This window comes from Paramormyrops kingsleyae, chromosome 6, assembly GCF_048594095.1.
Source record: "Paramormyrops kingsleyae isolate MSU_618 chromosome 6, PKINGS_0.4, whole genome shotgun sequence".
Classification (NCBI taxonomy): Eukaryota; Metazoa; Chordata; class Actinopteri; order Osteoglossiformes; family Mormyridae; genus Paramormyrops; species Paramormyrops kingsleyae.
The window spans coordinates 32,060,672-32,068,532 of NC_132802.1; the positions used below are offsets into that span (position 1 = coordinate 32,060,672).

General features: G+C 43.8%; 1 protein-coding gene across 4 annotated transcripts in view; it reads right to left on the reverse strand.

The window, feature by feature from the left end:
- Positions 1-6,090, reverse strand: part of plxnb3 (plexin B3) — a 45,213-nt gene extending 39,123 nt beyond the window's left edge. For 2 of the 4 annotated variants that reach the window (XM_023835848.2, XM_023835846.2), the window contains exon 1: positions 5,932-6,090. The gene's annotated coding sequence lies outside the window, so the exon portion shown is untranslated. Of the gene's footprint in view, positions 1-5,789; positions 5,812-5,931 lie in introns of those variants that run through there. The other 2 variants (XM_072713054.1, XM_072713053.1) reach the window with 2 other exon arrangements.
- Positions 6,091-7,861: the final 1,771 nt, after the last annotated feature.

Below are 7,861 nucleotides of genomic sequence, written 5' to 3' on the forward strand. Positions count from 1 at the left end.
TTTCATCTTTTTTTCTTAAATCAGCAGGGAGGTAAATAGTGAAAGTCTCAGCTTTTTTGGAGGAGAGCAAGGAATGCTTAAGGGAAGAAAAGCGGGGTGGGGGGAAGGGGGGGGCGGGCATTTAAGCCGGGGGGGGATCCAACTCTCCATCTCATTGTTCTGGAAAGCTCTGTCAACACTGGGCCGCTTGTGCCTTATAACCACGCCAACAAAGCCCACTTGAAGGTGAGGAATAAACAAATAGATGGATAAATCATCAATTAAAGCTGCTCCCCTGACCTCCTTAACAAGATAAGAAAGTGAAATTTCATTAACTGCTATCTTACCAACCGCCAGGCCTTTGAGAGACTGAATCAAGGGGGGGTCAGATCAGATGAGAGAAGGGCCAATGGACTAGCATGGAGGTAGGCAGATCCTGGGAGACGGAAAATTTAGATTAAGGGGGAGAGAATTGGGCTGCCTTTTGTTACTGACAGACACTGTTAAAAAGACGCAGGCAGGAACAGGCCGCTTTTCTGCGATCTGCTTTGCTTCCAGCCCGCGCTGCTGAAGTGAGCAGGGCGACAGCGCTGGCCAGCCCACGCCGATGGGAGGGGCTCACATTTCAGCGCGCAGCGGCAGATCTTCATAGACAGCACGTCTGGCTGGACACTAAAAAATCCGAGCCAACGAACAAACACGCAGGCTAAAACGGCACAGTCAAGACACGGTAAAAATAGTGAAAGAGCGACAAGGAGCAGATCCACCAGTTACCACATTTCTCTGAATGGGTAATTAGAGTCTAAAGTATTTCCCACATTTACCTTTTTAACTTTGAATTATGCTGAAAGGCTGCACTCTAAGTGGCAGACACACTGTCAAACTTGTGGGGAAAACAACAAAAAAAAATACATAAGTAAGCAACCATTGTTTTTCCAAGTCTTCCAAACCTTTCCAATCAGATTTAAATGATGAAAATGTTTGTTTTGGTCTCGTTCCTTGTTTAAAATAAAGGGGACCAGCAATAAGACACTGACACCCTTAGATGTCGACAGGATCTCCAGCGAAAGCCTGTCATCAGGCAGACCCGCCATCTTCCTGCCAGCCCCTGTCGTCTGCAGAGGTAGGCGAACATGCACAGACGTGCAATTTTGCGAAAACCTGTAAAATGTTCCGCTGTCTTTCCTCTGTCTATTTCATTATCTCATCTGCAGCTAGGGGACACCGGTTTCCCCTTGAGCACCGCGGGGGGGGGGGGAGATTCCACCCCATTTCATCCAATTCCAGATTATTTCAGCATAATCTGGCTCCCGCGCCACTCCTCTAGCTGGTGGTTGTCTCACGAGGACGGATCACCTCGATGAGGGCTGTTTCGAAGGCAGCAGAGGGCTCTGAGCGACGTGAATACAGTGGTACAGAACTAACGCCGGCCGACCTCCTTTCGGGCTGAGCAGTACCATAGAGACACACTCAGGGCATGAAAGGTGCCGAAATGTAACCAGGTAAAATGCACCGCAAATCAAAAAAGGAGGGAAAAAAAGAAAAGTGCATAAATATTTAATGGCACCTTGAGCACATCTGAGACAAAAGTGCCTCTGTCTGTGTAGGATATGGCCTGACAGGGAACTGGGGGGGAGGGGGGGGGGGCTGTGGCAGCCGGCCCGATCAAGGGGCTGCTGGGGCTCGGAGTCACGGCGCCTGACAGGACCCGCGTCTGGGCCGGGGCCCCCGATCTGTCTGCCGACGGCCCGCTTGCCTCGAGTCGCCACAGGGGGCGCTGCCATCTCTGGTGCACGTTTGCAAACAGACAAGCCGTGACACCTCTTGCTTTGATGGGGGGGGGGGGTCCTGACACGTGGGGTGTGGTTTATTTACACTGAAGGATGTCGGTTCAGCAGAACTGAATGGGACAGCCGGATAAAAGCCCTTCTGAGACGCGACATCCATTGTGCTGTAGCCAAAAACAACCGATTAATTGTCAGTATATAATCGAATAAAGTGAATCCGATGATGGCAGTACCGCGGACAGGGAGGGGCGCACGCACACCATAACCTTGCTGGTCACGTGAAGGAAGTCTGCAGGCTGTAGATGGAGTGCAGACAGGCAGGGAGTTCAGATAACACAAAAATCAAAGTGAATTAACCAGAGAGGCTGACTGCGCAAGGCTCGCCAGTCCCTGCCACACACGTGTTCTGGTGCCGCCGGTGTCCAAGGGGAGGGAGAGACAAAGGAGCCTCTGGTGAATTGGGTCGTTCCGTAACAGACGTAGGTGGGGAGCAGCAATTTTCGGACAGGTTTTCACGGCAGGCTCGGCATTCACACATACACACAGCGTGATGCAGCAGGCGGTTGTGTTAATCTTTTCGAGCACAGGTGTGGGCAGCCCCCCCCCACGCTCCCTCCCTTTCTTGTCCCTGACTGGACTGTACTGTATTCTCCGGACCCATCCTCCCTCTCAGCAGCCCCTGAACTGGTCAGACCTGAATATACCTTTCTCCCAGCCGCCATGGCAATTTGCCTGGGGCCACAAAGGGCAGTGGTGATTTGCATGGCTGTCAGCAGATGCGCCCTCCCACCCCCCCCCCGCATAGAAAGGAGACATGCAAACACACGCACACAAATGCGACTGAGATGGACGTCAGGTTTTGACAGGAGGAAATCCGTTCTTCCTTTAAATAAGCCCAAGCTGTTAGCAATTTTGGATTTCAAAACTGCTCTCTTTCCGCACAGCAAGGGAAGTGTTGAGCACACTGACACAAACGCCTCGATGCTGACCGCAAGGATGGTGGTGACACCCGTTAAACATTAACTACTCACTTGTCATAGCTAATCTTTCGCAAGACCTAAAATGCCTCACATCAAATAAAAAGGCTATGGGCTCATCCTGATTTGCATAAGTATGACTTGCGTGTTACAGATATGTGTGTGTGTGTGTGTGTGTATGACCATAGGACTAAATAAAGAGCATCTCAGCTTCTCCTCAAGCACACGGCCATCATAGACAAAATCCCTCTAATCCAAAAGTACTGGCAAGACGGCAGTTTGCTCCTGTCGTGTCTGCTGGAGATGGGAGACAAAGTCGAAAGCATATAGGACACACAATGCACCACTGTTAGCTATTTTGTATTTCAAAAGCAGATTCTTCAATGACAGGCCAGCCCAAACCCTTCAAAAGAAAAATCATTCAAAACAAACACTCACAGCTAAAACTACCTACATATCTTCAAAACATGGTGCTTTAGCAGCATAATGAAACAGCTGCTTGTTATTTTCCACACTTTTTCAGTTCCATGTTTTCTATGTTCACACTACTGGACAAACACCAAGATCTTACAACAACTGTCATAAAAGATTTACTACTAAACAAATGTAGGCAATGGTCCATTAATGAATGGTTTATGTGCTCAATTAGTATAATTTGCTTTTCACTACAAAAAGATCCACTGAATAAATGCAAGGACACAATTAAAGCAAGTTCACAATATGACCCAAAAACCTGGAGCACCGTGAGTTTTAAAAACCTTCAACAACATTTTCCTACAAAAAAATACAACTGTTCAGATTTTCAAGGGCATCTTCCTCTCATAATATCTGACAAATGATACAAGGTACATCTTCCCCTTTCTCCCTCTCTGGAAAATCCCAGGACGGCAATCCTGGAATCAGGTCCAACACAGGTAGAGCATGGAAACATGTTGATGGAAATATCAATCAATGCCATATGGACACGCCACTCTGATGAAAGGAAGACTGACCTCATACTAACCAAGAAACCACATTCTGGTAAACTGGAAAAGGCAGCACAGAATATGAGCATTCATGATTCTAATACTCATATAAATTATGAGGCAATGAGAAGTATATTGGGCCGATAGTAATCTCTAATCTGCTTTGTGGCCTAACAAAATGTCCAGTAATCAGGACTGTGGAAATCCCCTAATCCTGCAGGCAGAAGGGAGAGAGAAGGCCTGGATTTATTTCCGTGATCAGAAAGGCAGAAAAATAAGATAAAACATAAAAAGGAAACCACAAAAGAACTGGAAGATCAGATCGTTAATAATGGATAATTGCACAAGAGCAAATTGCTTAGCTATTTAAACATCCCCTGAAGAGCCTGGGGTACAGGTGGTTCCAACTGGCAGAGTAGCACGTCAAACAAACACTCATCATTTTCCAGTGACCACTAAGAACCAGTAATAAAGGGAATTGTCTAATATGCACATTTCAGCTTTTAAAGGACACAAAATGCTCCAATACTGACAATGTTCCAACAAACAGCAAGAAAAGCAGAACAGATGTCACATAATGTCAATAAATTAAAAATACTGGACACTTAGATGACACTTATCCAGAAAGATTTATTCTACACGTTAATACAGCTCAGAACTTTCTTGCAGGAGTCATCAATAAAGACCTTCCTCAGCAGGCCAGCACCACTCTAAAGATGCTTTAAGTCTCATGTCTTTATTCTCTACCACCACGTCACCTACTCCCCATACAGCTAAATTACAACAGTGCGGCACCTTCAATGTGTTGATATAATGCATTATAATCTAACTTTCTGAACCCAGCTGATGCTGTGATTGAGGAGGGTATCCACAAAGAAGGATAACATAGCACATTTCGACAAACACATCTTATGCACACACACCAACGTGCTTCATCGGATGTGGTGTCAGACAAGCCTATTTACATATATTGGGGGGGGGGGGGGGGGGGAAACTTTACAAAGTCCAATATTCCTTATACTATGTATTGCCATAAAGAACAGCAACTAATATTCTAAATTCCCCGCAAACTTCAACGCCTTTCAGTCTCCCTACCGCATGTATAGCGCCAAATTCATTAATAAAACTATTTTTCATGAACTTGATGAAGCAAAGGAAACAGAAATATGTCCAAATTCTTTGAATTACTATTCAAACAAAGAATAGTGTATGAGCCAAGACAAACTAGTCCCGAGTTCACACAGTTGTACTTTAAACAGAAATTTCCAAATTACGTGATGAAGTTTATTTTTGTTTAACTGACCTGTATATTACGAGAAAAATGCCCGTGGCATGTCAGTTTCACGCAGCCTTACATTTAGGGGATCAATGTCGAAAGCGGCAGCTCCTGCGTTCCCAGGTACCAACGTACATACACAAAGGCTTAATTTCCTGTCCGACCACAGCATCATACAAGACGCTTATCTGCATTTTCGTCAGCATTAAAGCAGAAAAAATATATAAACCCAAGCATCATGTGAAGCGTTTGGGCTCAACAAATCACACTCGAAACGGCACTTAACTTCAGACTAAACAAACATCACAATCTCTGCTACACAAAAGACAACAAATAAGTCGATCGAATGGACGCAGGTTGGAAGAGATCGAAAAGTTACTTGGCGTCTACAAATCAATATGTTAAAAACTCCACCACAAAATAAGCAAGTCAAGTGAAAATAAATACAGGAATCCTTTGGGAAGTAATCAATGTTTGAAATGAAATAAAAGGAAGCATGTTAAAACAACTCGTATAATGGTGCATGGCGGAATCAGAACTAATCTGCGCTCCGGCTGGTCTCCAAAACCGCCCCGTTACAGTCCCACACCGGCAAAGTATCACACGGAGACTAGCTGGCAGGCATTTTACTACTAGATTAACTAGACAGCATATTAACAAACCAGTATGCTTACCAGCTTAAGCAATGACTATAAGTAGTCATGGCTGCCGGTTGGGGAAAAAAACATATTTCAATGGCTTGCTACCCCAGCTACAATTGAAAATAGATCGACTGCTGTTAAAAAGCCCATCGGAGCCGCCTTACCCTACAGCAGTTAATGTCGCTTACTGTAGTTCTGCCGGGCTTCCAACTGCATGCAAAAAAAATTTAAAAACCTTCTTTGCTTTTTAGTAATCCAAAATCAGAAAGTATGGGGACTGTCCCCTGTTTCTAAATATGGTCTTACCACGGCTGAAGACTTCTCCCGAGTCAGGTGAAGGACAAGATCTTCAATGCACCAGCCACGGTGTGTCTGATAGGCATCGACTCAAGCGCTTTAAAAAAAACTTCAAAGTCTTAACGCCGAGTTCCCGAAGGAGCTCGAAGGGAGCGGTGCCGAGCGAGCGGAGGTTTGCAGCGGCACCTGTTGGCAAAAACCGACTTCATACCGAATTTTTCTTTCTTTGATTAACGTCCGATGGTTTGCAGGCATTTAGGAAACCGACACAGAAATACTCGGAAAGCGATTAAATATCACAGCGATTTTATCGGAACGTTTTTCTTGTTGATACAATTATATGTATTGCATGAGCACAACAGTTGGTTAGTTTCACTGCTGTTTGTCATGCTGGACATTTCAAACCGACTCGCATAACTTTGCAATATTTATTTATTTGCAATATAATGTCTCCTAACTGAGACCCCTTTCAGCTTGGTGGTTACACCACCTGCCGAATGTCGATGGATTCGTGTAAATCAGTAGTTGCACAGAGCAATCGGACCAAAGCCACTTTTAGCATTACAGAAATCACAGCTCTGCATCATGGACACAGAGATGTCCCACAACCCCAGGGCAGAAAAATTAGATGTCTACGAAAATGAGGCAGTGAAATGTTTAATATGAAAATAACAGTTCTTTGGTTTTTATAATTCATTGTAGTATCTCACTTGTCGCAAACGGCAGAATCGGTTTCGGGGCTAAATGAGGAACGTGTTCTGCAACCTTCCTGTCAGTGCTGGGTACGGACAACGCGTGGGGATGATTATTTGCCAGCCATTACCCTGCGTTTCAGTCAACTAGAAGGTCTAGAGAATATGCGAAGAATGTGTTTAAGACCGCCATTAACTGCCAAACGAAATGCTTTCGTGGATGATATATGAATGAAAAATGCGTGTGCATAGGATCACACTATGGGTGACATCAGATTAATTTATATTGCATCAATTTTATGATTTCAATATACGATTCTAAATAAAATATGGCACTCTGCACGGATGTGTAAACGAAATATTTTTCTGAATGGATTTTAACTAGAAACTATTGGGGCGCATAAGTTATTATAATAAGACATCTGTTTTATTGTAGAATACCCACTCCCTTAAGGAAATTCCTGTTGAAACCAGTAGACCGTATCGGTTAGTTTTACTTGCGCCACTTGACAGCTGAACTTACAATCACCAACCGCCAGTTGATGTACTGCACCCTACAGCTAATTTCTACCCAAAACGGACCATTTCAGCTTCCCAAAGGACATTTCAAACGATCTGAAAATTATATTGTACGTTTTATAGTGTTGTGCTGTGGAATCAATGTAGAATGCAGTGATTACATATAATAAACCTTTTATGATGTGGGAATCAAGGGTATAACTTTGGGTTGAGCATGGGGGGCGGGTTGAGGTCTCCACCCATTTAAGGGGGTCCAGCAGGTTATGTTGGCTGATTTTGATTATGGAGGGTTACAACCCCCGCATTATTTACGCTCATTTGTGGAATACATAATAAATATATAGGAATGTTTGTCTGAGTGCGTCTGAATTTTTTTTTTTTTATACTTTTATTTTACCAGGGAGTTCCATTGAGCTTAAATCTTTTTTTACAAGACCAGGCCAAGGTAGCAGCCTTACAAACTTACATGTATAATGGTTCATGTTATCTTTGATCAAACAAACAAATGAACAACTCCTAGTGCTTTCAGCAGCTCTATGAAGTAGTGTGTGTTAATACAGCTGGTATCGTCTGATTAAATATTTTCAAGAGATCAACACATTTTTTAATATAAAAGATAAATTTAATAATGCAATTTGCACTAGGCTGATTTACATTTCTCCTTTAAAATGTTTTACTTTGCAGTTTAGTTCTGTTGAATTTAAACGAAACAAATCAGGGCCCGGTTT